The sequence below is a fragment of the Danio rerio genome, chromosome 25 (assembly GCF_049306965.1).
Source record: "Danio rerio strain Tuebingen ecotype United States chromosome 25, GRCz12tu, whole genome shotgun sequence".
NCBI classification, from domain to species: domain Eukaryota; kingdom Metazoa; phylum Chordata; class Actinopteri; order Cypriniformes; family Danionidae; genus Danio; species Danio rerio.
Window position 1 is genome coordinate 12,559,548 of NC_133200.1, and position 13,836 is coordinate 12,573,383.

General features: G+C 35.0%; 1 protein-coding gene across 2 annotated transcripts in view; it reads left to right on the top strand.

The window, feature by feature from the left end:
- Positions 1-355: 355 nt before the first annotated feature.
- Positions 356-13,836, top strand: part of LOC141380910 (uncharacterized) — a 30,372-nt gene continuing 16,891 nt past the window's right edge. For both annotated transcript variants that reach the window (XM_073942914.1, XM_073942917.1), the window contains exon 1: positions 356-500. The gene's annotated coding sequence lies outside the window, so the exon portion shown is untranslated. The remainder of the gene's footprint in view (positions 501-13,836) is intronic.

Consider the following 13,836-nt stretch of genomic DNA (forward strand, 5'->3'; position numbering starts at 1 on the left):
TAACTGGATATTGGCATGGAAATGTGTTCACAATTTAACATCGCCTGTAGATGCCAATGCCTAGTTTATATATATAAATATATTATCTTTGAAGGAAGATTCATTGGCAGATAATTTTGCTTGTTTTAAGGAAAAAACTTATTTAATTTTGGCAAATTATTTTAAAAAAAAAATATTTTGGCAAATTATTACTAGCTACTTTTTGATATAAATCTTTTCTGGACTAGAAACGTGATAAAACCTTTAAGTTAGAAATGCATTTTTTTGCAGTGTTTCATGAGTCACAACCATGAAAACTGGCATATTCCTTTCACATATTTTTTTATTTTTCTGCTCCATCTTTCATTTTGGTCAGGTTTCACAAGTGACAGACGGAGATTTACAAAGGGAAAGAGTATTAACTCTACCAGGAATGAAAGGAACAAAGGGAAGTCCGTGAGAGGAAGCGCTGAAGAGGAAACCACTTCCGATCCTCTTTAATTAGAGTGGCAGAGTCTCAGGTGATTTTTTTTCCCGCCCAATCATACAAAAAAGTCGACATTTCAAAGACTCACAAGAATAGAAGGATGGTGGCACAGTTAATCTGCTGTTCATGACTAATTGAAGCCATGGAGTTGCTCCTGCAGGAAAACTTTTTCTTTTATTGCATTTCACCAAATACACCATAAGAAATCTGTGCTGCCTATTTTTTTAGTTAAATCAAATGACCTTTTTTAGTCATCTCAGCCAAAAATATTACATTATACCTGATTAACTTATTGAAATATTTGTTTTCATTACTTTTTTTACAGTGTAGTTTTTTCTTTGTTTTTTGGGTTGCATTATTTTTAAATCAAACAATCTGGATGACAAGAAAAGTTAATTTGATTCAACTAAACAAATTTACAGTGTAGAATATTATTATAGGGTGGCGCAGTAGGTAGTGCAGTCGCCTCACAGCAAGAAGGTCACTGGTTTAAGGGTTTGCGTGAGTTTCCTCCGGGTGCTTCGGTTTTCCCCATAGTCCAAAGACATGCGGTACAGGTGAATTGGGTAAGCTAAATTGTTCGTAGTGTATGAGTGTGAATGGGTTGCAGCTGGAAGGGCATCCGCTTCATAAAACATATGCTGGATAAGTTGGCAGTTCATTCCGCTGTGGCGACACCAGATTAATAAAGGGACTAAGCCAAAAAGAAAATGAATGAATGAATATTGTAATAAATCAGTTCTGTAATATATGAAGTTTGCTGTTTTGAAATTTACTAAAAAAAAAAAAAAAAAAACATTTATGCATTCATTTTCCTTCGGCAGTCCCTTTATTCATCAGGGGTCACCACAGAAGAATGAACCCCCATCTTATCCAGCACATGGAAAACACCCATACACTCTTGTATTCACACACATAAACTATGTTCAATTAAGCCCATTCAATTCCCCAAAAGCGCATGTCTTTAGACTATGGGGGAATCTGGAGCACCCAGGCGAAACCCACGGGAACACAGGGAGAACATGCAAACTCCACACAGAAATGCAAACTGACCCAGTTGGGACTCAAATCAGCAACCATTTTGCTGTGAGGCAACAGTGCTGACCATTGAGTCACCAATAAAACATTTATTTCAATAATAAAATATCAACACATTTATAATATGTTCTTTTTCTTCACATTTTAGACAAAAAAAAAAAAACAACTGAACTCAACATCTGCTGCAAATCATACAACAATACACTGCAAACAACATCTTTCCCGTAACAAGCCCACAAATATCTCCAGTTTTGATCAGCAATTATTCAACAGTTCTGATAAATCATGCAGGAAATGAACTATATTTTTTTCCTGCATAGAAAGCACATTAACATTTAAAATCCGTGTGAACTGGAAGTTGCAGAGACTTTTATTTCATTATGGGATGTACTTCCAACTGAAATGTAATATTGGGGGGCGGGGCTTCCTATCATTACCTCATAGCAAACTAACAAGTGTGTTAAGATTTTTAATATGCAGTTATTATAGAAACCCTCTGGTTGATGTCAACAGAAGAACTGCCACTCTATTCATGGTCGGATCTGATATAAGACTACCAAAACAAACTTTTTTTTTAATTTCATTGGATTAACTGACACAGATTAATTATTTACCTTAATAATAACAAATATCAGCTAGCAAAATAAAAAGTGTAATGTTTGATTTCAGGTGGACGTTGTGCTTTATGTATAATGCCAACTGACTTGCATGCAAACAAAGAGAGCCCTTCAGTCCAGTGTAAAGTCAATTCAGCACCAAGGACAGCGCTCATGCATGGACCCCTCGTTCAGTACCATGGACAGTGATCAAATACAGCAACAGTATAAATTAAGTAACCATGGACAGCAAACACAATATGCCATGCATGCATTTGCTTATTCAGCACCACGGACAGCAATCAAACACACAAATACATTGCACTTGGATAGTTCACCCCCCCAAAAAATAATTCTGTCATCCTTTACTCATGCTTCACTTGTTCCAGACCTGTTTGAGTTTCTTTATTAAGAAAACCACAACAGCATGCATTTTGAAGAATGTTGTAAATTGGTAGCCATCGATTTCCATTGTATTCGTTTTTTCTATTAAGTCAATGGCTGGTGATATCAAACATTTTTCAAAATATCTTCATTTAATGTTCGATAGAAAAAAGAAAGAGGTTTGTGATAAGTGAAGGGTAAAACTAATCCTTTAAAAAGCAGAAAGGGAAAGTCCAGTACTCTTCGGCTGTCTAGAACACATCAGAAAAGACTGAAACACATCAAGATTTCATTGTGCATGAATGCATGAATTACTCCTACATTTTAGACAGAAGCAGCGTTGTATGTGTATGTGACTAGAAGAACTTTAAAATGTTACCCAACAAAACTTCTCTGAAGAGTCATAATTGTGTCACAACATCCTGAAATACTAAACCAGTAAAGCGGCAAAGTCCAAGCATCACTGCTCGTCTTGACAAATAGAGAGGAAACTGAAAGTGTCGCCACAACAAAGTAAAGCTGTCATAAATATAAGAGTGCCTTTTGACCCTGAGGACATTGAGTCATTTTCACTGCATTCAGTGGTGAAAATAATGTCTTTAACATCCAATTCACATTTTAACATCTTTATCAACTCTTTTTTGGTTTTTAGGTCAGCCTTTTTATTTGCATGTTGTTTAAATTATTTATTTGTAGCAAGTGCTTTGGTTTAAGGTTGTGGAATATGCTGGATTTATTTTATTTTTTTGACATTCAGTCACGTTTTTATTCGTTCATTCATTCGTTAGTTTGTTTGTTCATTTGCTTATTTTCATTTGCAAATTGCCGGTAATGTTACAACTTCTCTTTCCGGAAAAGAGCCGGAACGAATTTACCGGTATTTTCAAAAAGGACCTGTTCACACATACAACCTTTCCGGAAAATTGCCGGCAATTTGCCGGAATGCTGCGCTGTGTGAATGCAGAAGGAAGATTCCCGTAATAAGCGCGTGCACGTCTAGAACGTGCTGACGTGAGACGTCTGCTTTAGCCAATCACAACAGTCAGACGCATTTACGTCCGCGCGGTTTGTGAGGATAAAAGCCTTTGAATATTTTTCCAGACAAATTTAGCTGCTAGAAGTTAGTCAGATCACGTTTATATGTTCTTCTTAATGCCACCTGTGTAAATAATCATCGATGAGATGCTTATGATAAGCCGTTGTTTGTTTACCTTCAAGCTTTGCGTGTGCCTGTGATACAGCCTGTGAGCGCCTGCACACGCACATATTATGAACATCTCGACATGCGAAAGTGATCCTGCGAAAGTTGTTCACAATATTGATCATCCACAGAGTTTGTAATTTAGTCAAATGTTTACAAATACAAGCGCAGCCGTTTAAAGCTCATTTGTGATGAATGATGTCAGAATTTAAGGGTATTTTGGAATGGATGTGTGAATGCTCTTTTCCGGAAAATTTCCGTAACGTCCTCGCCTGTGTGAACAGCGCTTTTTTCAATATACCGGTAAAGTCGTTCCGTAAATTTTCCAGATATTTACCGGTATCACTGTGTGAAAGGGGCTAAATGGGCTATTACCGACAATTTGCCGGAATGCTGCGCTGTGTGAATGCAGAAGGAAGATTGCCGTAATAAGCGTGTGCACGTCTAGAACGTGCTGACGTGAGACGTCTGCTTTAGCCAATCACAACAGTCAGACGCATTTACGTCCGCGCGGTTTGTGAGAATAAAAGCCTTTGAATATTTTTCCAGACACATTTAGCTGCTAGAAGTTAGTCAGATCACGTTTATATGTTCTTCTTAATGCCAACTGTGTAAATAATCATCGATGAGATGCTTATGATAAGCCGTTGTTTGTTTACCTTCAAGCTTTGCGTGTGCCTGTAAAACAGCCTGTGAGCGCCTGCACACGCACATATTATGAACATCTCGACATGCGAAAGTGATCCTGCGAAAGTTGTTCACAATATTGATCATCCACAGAGTTTGTAATGTAGTCAAATGTTTACAAATACAAACGCAGCCGTTTAAAGCTCATTTGTGATGAATGATGTCAGAATTTACCGGTATGTTGGAATGGATATGTGAATGCTCTTTTCCGGAAAATTTCTGTAACGTCCTCGCCTGTGTGAACAGCGCTTTTTTGAATATACCAGTAAAGTCGTTCCGGAAATTTTCCAGATATTTCCCGGTATCACTGTGTGAAAGGGGCTAGTGACATCGGCTTGACATTGGGTTTTGACATCAACCTGATTTTCATTTCCAAACAAAATGCAACGTCTTACGACGTTGGGGCACAACGTCAATCTGATGTCATGTTGATGCCCTGTGCATGCTGTGTTTGTTTGTTGGTTTGTTTATCATTTGTTCGCTGGGTTGTTTATTAATTTGTTCATTTGTAAATGCCTTAACGGTTAGAAATTGTTTGTTTTTGTCTATTGTTTTTCAATTAAATAAGCCTTTATTGTAGCAAGTACAGTATTTAAGTAAGTAGTGTATTTATTTATTTATTTATTGTTTGTTTGTTTGTATCACATTCCTTGGATTAAGGTTGTGTAGTAAATGAGATTTGTTTGCTCACTTGTTTATTTATGCATTGTTTGAATCTTCATTCTTTTTTGTTGTTGTTGTAGCAAATGGTTTGTTTTTTAGGTTGTGGGATTTGTTTTTTGTCCAATTGTTCATTTAAGTGCTTGTTCATTCATTGTTCATTTGTTTGTTCTTTTAGTCATTTATATGTAGCAAGTGCTTTAGTTAGAGATTTTGGAACATGCTAGGTTTGTTTTTGTTGTAAAATGGTTAAGATGTGTTTTTTCTGTCCATTTATTTATTTATTTATTTATTTATTTATTAGGTTGTTCATTCATTGATTCATTCATTGATTTATTCATTCATTCATTCATTCATTCATTCATTCGTTCGTTCATTCATTTATTTAGTCAGTCATTACCTCCTCACTCACTCCTAATTCACAACTGCTAAGTTGTTACATTGCATTTTTTTGCAATAACATAACATTCACCTTGTATAGTTAATTAATTAATTATTAATTAATTTAGTTCATTCATTCATTCAATTTATTTACTTACTTTTTCATTCATTCACTTGATTAAGTGATTTACTCACTGACTTCTTTACTCACTCACTCACTCACTCACTCCATTCACTTAACGTCTACATTCATTCATTCATTCATTCATTTATTCATTCATTCATTCACTCACTTCATTTACTTATTTGTATACTCACCCAAAACCTTCATTCAATTATTTCCACACTCACTCACTCACCCACACATTTTGCTAATCTATAGTCACACGTATCCACTTACCCACTTACTTATTCACTCACTCAGTCACTCACTCACTCACTCACTCACTCACTCACTCAGTCACTCACTCACTCACCCACTCACTCACTCATTCACTCAATCACTCACTCACTCACTCACTCACTCACTCACTCATTCACTCACTTACTCACTCACTCACTCAGTCACTCACTTACTCACCCACTTTATTTATTAATTGATTTGCATAAACTCCCTTGCTACCCTATTCATTCATTCACTGATTTACTCATTTCATTAATTCATTCATTCATTCATTTAGTCACTCTCACAAACTCATTTCATTCATCAATTCATGCACTCATTTGATTTGTTCATCCATACACTCACTTAATCATGTATTCATTCATTCACTGCTTGTTTCTTTTTCATTCATTAATTCATTCATGCATTCAACAGTTATTGTGTTTGTTTTTCATTTGTTTACTTGTTCAATTATTGATACATTCATTCATGAATTTAAATATTAATGTTGTAAAAGTAATTGTCATGATAGTCATGTTCCAAAAACTTTTCATGAACATCAACCCCTGCTTGAACATCAGCTTGTCGCATGTAGCTACTGCTGTACTGCTCGCATTATAACAAATAAGCCAAGAATGGACTAAAAAAAGTGAACTCCAGCGACTCGCTTTGAAATGTGCTTTAGTAAATATCTCTACCGCTTCCAGCCCTTCTCTCCTCCATGACCCAGAAATCACTATTAGTCCTGCCATTTTCATTTAGTCCCAGTAGTGGAGAGGATCAGAAAAAGTGCTCGGGGATATTTGAGCATGTCCTTTCTCAGATGTCCCGCTGATATAAATACATTTACGCTCTCACAGGACCACGGTTGATGTTAAATGATAGTGGAGGCCATCACACTTTTTTTTCCTCTTTGTATTAAGAAGAACGTGTCATTTGAGTCATGGAGTCTCTTCCATCAAGCCTGTTAGTGGCAGGGATTGTTTGATATGAAGTAGGGAGCGCTGGAGTCAGTTGTGGAAGACTGCTCTTCATCACTGTCACTTGTTTAGTGTGTTATTTTCCTCTTTTTTCAACATGCGAGGAGAATGAAAGGCTGTCAGTTTGATAGATGCCGGTGTGACAGATGAGGTGCATGATGGGAACCAGCCACACACTTCGAAAAAGCTTTGATGCTCAGCTCAACTAAGCCCAAACTCATCTGCTTCCTAATTTGGCTTTCAGGTGTTCTTTTCTTCATAAGATATGCAGCAGATCCAGATTGATGGAGGTGAACAGGATTATCTGGTTGAGAACCTCGGTGTTTGTCCGTGTGTATTGTGATTTATTTACTCATGCTTGATATTTGTTGACTTACATCTGCAAGTTGCAAGTTATTAAAGTCATTTCATTCATTCATTCATTCATTCATTCATTCATTCATTCATTCATTCATTCATTCATTCTCTAATTCAATTAATTCACACTTTTTCATTTACTTACACGCTTAAGTCATTAACCCCATTCATTCATTTATTCATTCATTCATTCTGTCAGTCAGTCAGTCAGTCAGTCAATCAGTCACTCAATCAAGCCTTCATTCAATAACTTCCTCATTTACTCACTCATTCACTTCATTTACCCACTCAATTTGTTAAGCCATTAAGACACATTCATCCATTCACCCACTCACTTCATTCAATCATTCGCTCACTTCAATCATCCACTCATTTTGTTTACCCATTAAGTCACATTCTTCTAGTCACTCACTTCATTCACCCACTCATTTTGTGAACCCATTAAATCACATTAATCCATTCACCCACTCACTTCATTCAATCACTCACTTACTTAATTTAACCATTTACTCTCTCACTTAATCATAAATTCCTTCACTCACTTCATTAACTCACTTACCTATTCACTTATTCATTCATTTATCTAATAATTTCTTCCATTACTCTTCAATGATTTCCTCACCCACTCATTCTGTTAAGCCATTAAGGCACATTCATTCATTCACCCATTCGCTTCTTTCAATCACTCACTCACTTCATTCATCCATTCACTTTCTCAATTAATTATTAATTCCCTCCCTCACTCACTCACTTCATTAGTTCACATACTCATTAACTCACTTGCTCACCAATTCATTAATTCATTTACTCATCCATTCAATTACTTTTCAATAATTTCCTCACTTACTCACTTAATTCACCCACTCATTTTGTTAATCCATTAAGTCACATTCATTCATTCACCCACTCACTTTATTTAATAACTCACTTACTTTATTTATCCATTGAATCTCTCATTTAATCATTAATTCCCTCACTCACTTCAATAATTCACATACTCATTAACTCACTTACTTACCAATTCATTCATTCATTCATTCATCCATTCATTCTTCTATAATTTCCTCACTCACTCACTAACTCACTCACTCACTCACTCACTCACTCACTCACTCACTCACTCACTTCATTCACTCACTCATTTTGTTAACCCATAAAGTCATAGTCATTCATTCATTAATCCAATCACTCACTTTATTTATTCAGTCACTCTCCTAATTATTAACCCCCTCATTCACTCACTTAATTAATTCATATGGTCATTCATTCAAACACTCTCACTTACTCACTCTATTAATCAGTTAATTCATTCACTCCCTTACTCACTCATATATTGATTTATACTTTTTTTCACTTACTTCATTCACTCATTCACCCACTCACTCAAAGACTAAAATTTCCTCACTTACTTTGTTAATCCATTAAGTCATATTCAACCATTCACCCACTCACTTAAGTCATACATTCACTCTCTCACTTAGTCATCAATTTCCTCATTCATTGACTCACTTACTCACTCACTTTATTTATTAATTATTCCGCATGCTCATTAACTCACTTGCGCATCATTTATTCATTCATTCATGTAATCATTCATTCATTCACTGCTGCTATCTCATTTTATTCATCAATTTATGCACTCATTCACTTTTTTCTATCAATCCATTCACTCATTTACTTGCTCGTGTATGTATTCATTCATTACTTTTTCATTTTTTAAGTCACTATCAGTCATTTCATTCAATCACTCATTCATTCGCTCACAAACTTGTTCATTCTTTTCCTCACTCACTCACTTATTGCATCAATTCAGTCTCACTCACCTGCTCACTCACGTCATTCATCCATTCTCTCTCTCTCTCTCTCTCTTAATCATTAATTTTCTCATTCACTTGCACACTACACAAATTCATTAATTCAAATACTAATTTATTTTGTTCATTCATCCATTCACTCACTTGCTCAATTATTTATTTATTCATTCATTCCATTAATTTACTCATCCATTTAGTCAATCGATCCCTCACTCACTAACTCATTTCATCCATCAATTAATTCATGCATTCATTAGCTTTATTCATCTTTTCACACACTTACTCACTAACTCACTCACTTAAATCATCCAATCATTTATTGATGCATCCATTAATTTGTTTACTTACTTTATTTAACTATTCACTCACTAATTCATTCATACACACACTTGCACACTTGTTTTTTGATTAGTTCATTTACTCTTTTCATTCATTCATTTACTCATTCATTCACTCACTCGCTTAATCATACATCCACCAATTTATTCACTCATTCACTTACTTGTTCATTAATTTCTTCACTCACTCACTTCATTCAATCGTTTAATCACTTGATTAATTCAGTCTTACTCATCTTCTCACTCACTTCATTCATCCACTCACTCTCTCTCCTAATTATTAGTTTCCTCATTCACACACATACTTCACTAATTCACATACTCAATTATACACTTTATTCATCCATTCACTCACATGCTCACTTATTTATTCATTCATTTACTCATTTATTCAGCCATGCATTCATTAGCTGTATAAACTCACTCACTCACTCACTCACTCACTCACTCACTCACTCACTCACTCACTCATTCATTAATTCATCCAATCATTTATTGATGCATTCATTAATTTCTTCACTTACTTCACTTACACTCATTCACTTCAGTGACATTCATTCATTCATTCATTCATTCATTCATTCATCCATTCATTCATTCATTTACTCACTCACTCACTTCACCCAATTTATTTACCTAACACTTTGTCAGACCCGCATTTTATTTTCTTGTTTGTTTTTTTCTATTCACGTTTTACCTTTAATTTTTAATATTACTTGTTAACATTTGTTGTTACTTCTAAAATAAGATAAATACTACAAAAACATATAAATTAATCAATCAATCAATCAAGTAACTACATACCGTTTTTTGCAATAATACAAAAGCAATTTCTATTCCAAACACCCCATTTTAAATGCGTTGATGATTTGTTAGTGAACAAATCAAACTTGCAACAACTTGAAAAGTGCATTTTAATGGAGTTTATTTTCTAAGTCCAGAGGGTGAAAAAGAACAGCGTGAGCTATGGATCAGCATAATCCTGAGTACATCAGCTCTTACTGTCAGCTTTAGTGGCCATGTTTATAAGATGTATTATAAGAGTTTATACTGCTCCTTTATCTTCTTTGAGCAAAAGGCCATAATAATCCAATTCTATGTTATGCTCATAGTCAGAAAATAACTCTGTCCCCTTCCTCTTGTTTTGATACAGATTGGATAAAATAGTAGCACACAGCTTCCAGTGTTGCCGTTTGTGTAATTATATGGTAGATGGTTCTAATTAAACAACAGCAAGACTGCTGAACACATTGCTTTCGATAGTATGACGCACTGGTGGAAAGCTTAAAATAAAGCAGAGTGCTGATGTTGTAATCTGCAGCAAACAAGAGCTCATTTACATTTTTTGGTATGTTTAATGCAGCAAGAAATCCTTCTAACCTTAGATCAGGCCAAATGTTAACGTGTCTGTTCCAGCAGTTATTTTCCATAGTTAACACATTGCTATATGCTAGCATCTTTCATGCTTACCATGTTGCTAGCAAGAATTGGCTCGTTACTAGCATGTTTTTAGAAAGTTAAAGATGTTAGTATAAATATATATATTTTTTACTTGCATAGCTAAATTTAGCTAATTTTAATTTTAGCACATTGCTATCGTGTCTCATAATATGTCTTATGATTGTTAACACAGCTCCTTTCTAGCTTTTGTATGTGTTTCTGTTCATGCATTGCTAGCATTATTGGATATGTTGTTAGCATGCTTCTAATGCTTTATTGTTTTAGCACATTGGTAGTATGTTTGACACATGTTGCTAGCATGAATTAATCTGTAGCTAGCATGTTTCAAATATGTTTTACAATATGAGTGTTATAGCATGTTAGCACAGGGCATTTTTTTTTTTTTTTTTGCTTTTAGCTAATATTAATTAGAATTTGGTTAGACTTCCAGGATGATTTGGCATGTTTTAACACTGATTAGCATGCCGCTATGTTTTAACATGTTTTAGCACATAGCTGATATGTTTTAGTATTGATAGATTTACTCATCAGATATAATATCAAACATGTAATATCTCAACATTTAATATGGTTAGCACATCATTTGTCAAAGTGAATATGCCCAATTTAGATTTCTCTTACCTTTTCTAATCCATGCATTCCTAACTTTTTCAAAAGAACATAAAAAAACATACACTAGAAGGTTTGGGTTGTAAATTCTTTTAAGTATCGTTTGAGATTAACATATTTAACATATTTTTAAAAAAATAACGCAGTTTTTACTATACATTTTGTAAAGTTTGCTTTTTTGATTTTTGATCAGCTGTATATTTGTAATGAGAATGAGAAAATCATCATTCTTTCCTTCACTGAGCTGACCATTTAGTGGCCAAATTAAATCCAAATAAATTCCTAATTAAATTTACATAACCAAATTCTCAGTGTAGCATATTTTTGAGAATATATTATGCATCTCCCGGCCTTAGTTGCACTGATACTATAATATCAGTTCCAAGCAGTTTGTAAAACGGTGTGTGTGTGTCTCCATTTGCTTCCCCTTTGTAATCTTTAAAGCCACTTAGTGTCTTGTCATTTAATCTCCCCTGGCTGTTGGACCTTATCTCTCCATTATGTCTCCACTCAGACTCCAGTTGTCCCTTGTGGTGTGGCCTCTAGTCGTGTCCATCTAACCATCGCAAAATCCACTGTCACCAAGTAGAAGCTTCCCTGCCTCTAGTATATATATATATATATATATATATATATATATATATATATATATATATATATATATATATATATATATATATATCACGAGTAGCAGTGCGATGTGGCTGTATATTGGCACTGGTCGGAGGCGTGCGTTGTCCTATCAGTGATGCTAAACAGCCATATTGCACTGCTTGAGTGTGAAATTGCGTTTATATAACAGTTCAATAGCATAATTGTGTATATAGAAAACACAATCAAACACAGAGACTCTCAAAATCCTTTTGTAAGAGGAACTACTTTCTTCCGCCATTCATTCACTTCTGCAACTGACGTCAGTACAGCAAGAACCATTGTTACTTCACAAACATCACTTTAGAGCTAGTGTTTGAATGGTTCTCTTGCGTAATGTTTAAAGTGCTAACAAAACAGGTGATTTTGCTGACACTTTCAGGGTATAAAGGTGAAAAGCATGAAATGTCTACAGAGTTTTCCAAGTATTTCTCCGTTGCAATTGGGAAATCACAATAATTACCCGCCAAAAAAGCCAATGCAACTCAATCACTACCAGATTACTGTTGTGTTTGCATTAGGGAAAAACGCTAAACACATGCGGGCATTTCTTCCTTCTTTCTGTTGATTGAACTAGTCTGCAGTAGCTAAAACAGGAGACTCGTTAGAAACAGATGCCCATCTCCGGTTTTAAGACTTTAGGATGAGTCCCATCTCATACTCAACACACTACAATTACTGTGGTATAAATACAGCACTACAACATACAAAAGAGAGAGATCGACTTAGAAAGTCACTTACCAGTTTTATGATGATTTTATCAGCTGTAGTTTAAAATTACACTGGGTTTTTTTCTCTGTTACCATCTTGTGGATGGACAACGTCAACCGTCTTTGGTCTGCTCGAAGACAGACTGATGGCCGCTAAGGTGGTGTCTCTTAGACTCATAAATATTTTGAAATTGGTACTATTCTTAAAAATAAACTGCATAGTTGCAATCTAATCAACTACATTCTCAACTAAAAAAGCTTCAAAAGAACATTATGTTGTTCAACAGCTGCAATATTTGTCAAACTGTAGTGACCTCTGTTTATTGCTGTATGTGGGTGGAGTAAGACACAAGGGTGAAGGGTGAAGCAGCCAGATGAGTGCTGTTACTTGCAGAATACCACACGACTGTCAGCCAGTCAGATTCAAGAACCAGACAGAGCTGTTTGTGTGTGTGTTTGTGTGTGTGTGTGTATACAGGGTATATATATATATATATATATATATATATATATATATATATATATATATATATATATATATATATATATATATATATATATATATATATATATATACACACACACACACTAAATTATGAAAAAACGTTCTGACAAAACTACCTTGCACACAGATTATTATTACATTTTTGGCTCTTGGCACATTTACAGCAGTTGATGGACAGGTGTTTTCAGATGTTACCTCTCGCCATCATGACTGTGTAACATTATAGCTCTGTTATCATAAATCCTGATGCGTCTCGTCATTTTTCATGAGGAAGATGATTGCTGATGGACATATTCTCCATTTTTGCTTCTCCCCCCACCCTCTGAGCATGCAGTTTTCATAACCGCCTAAAATCCTATTTAAAATAACTTCTGGCTGGCCTTTGAGGCACAATTTTCTTAAAGGGATAGTTCACCCAAAAATGAACAACTTGTGTTAATTTAGTCTTCCTAATGCCATTCAAAATCTGGGCAACTTTTTTTTTTCCTTCAGGAGAACTTTAAAACACAAATGTGAAACTTTGGTTCTTGGTGAATCATATAATGTAAATGAACAACTATTGGCACTCTGAGAATCAACAACAAAACATACAGACAAAACAAATTAATATCTGTGG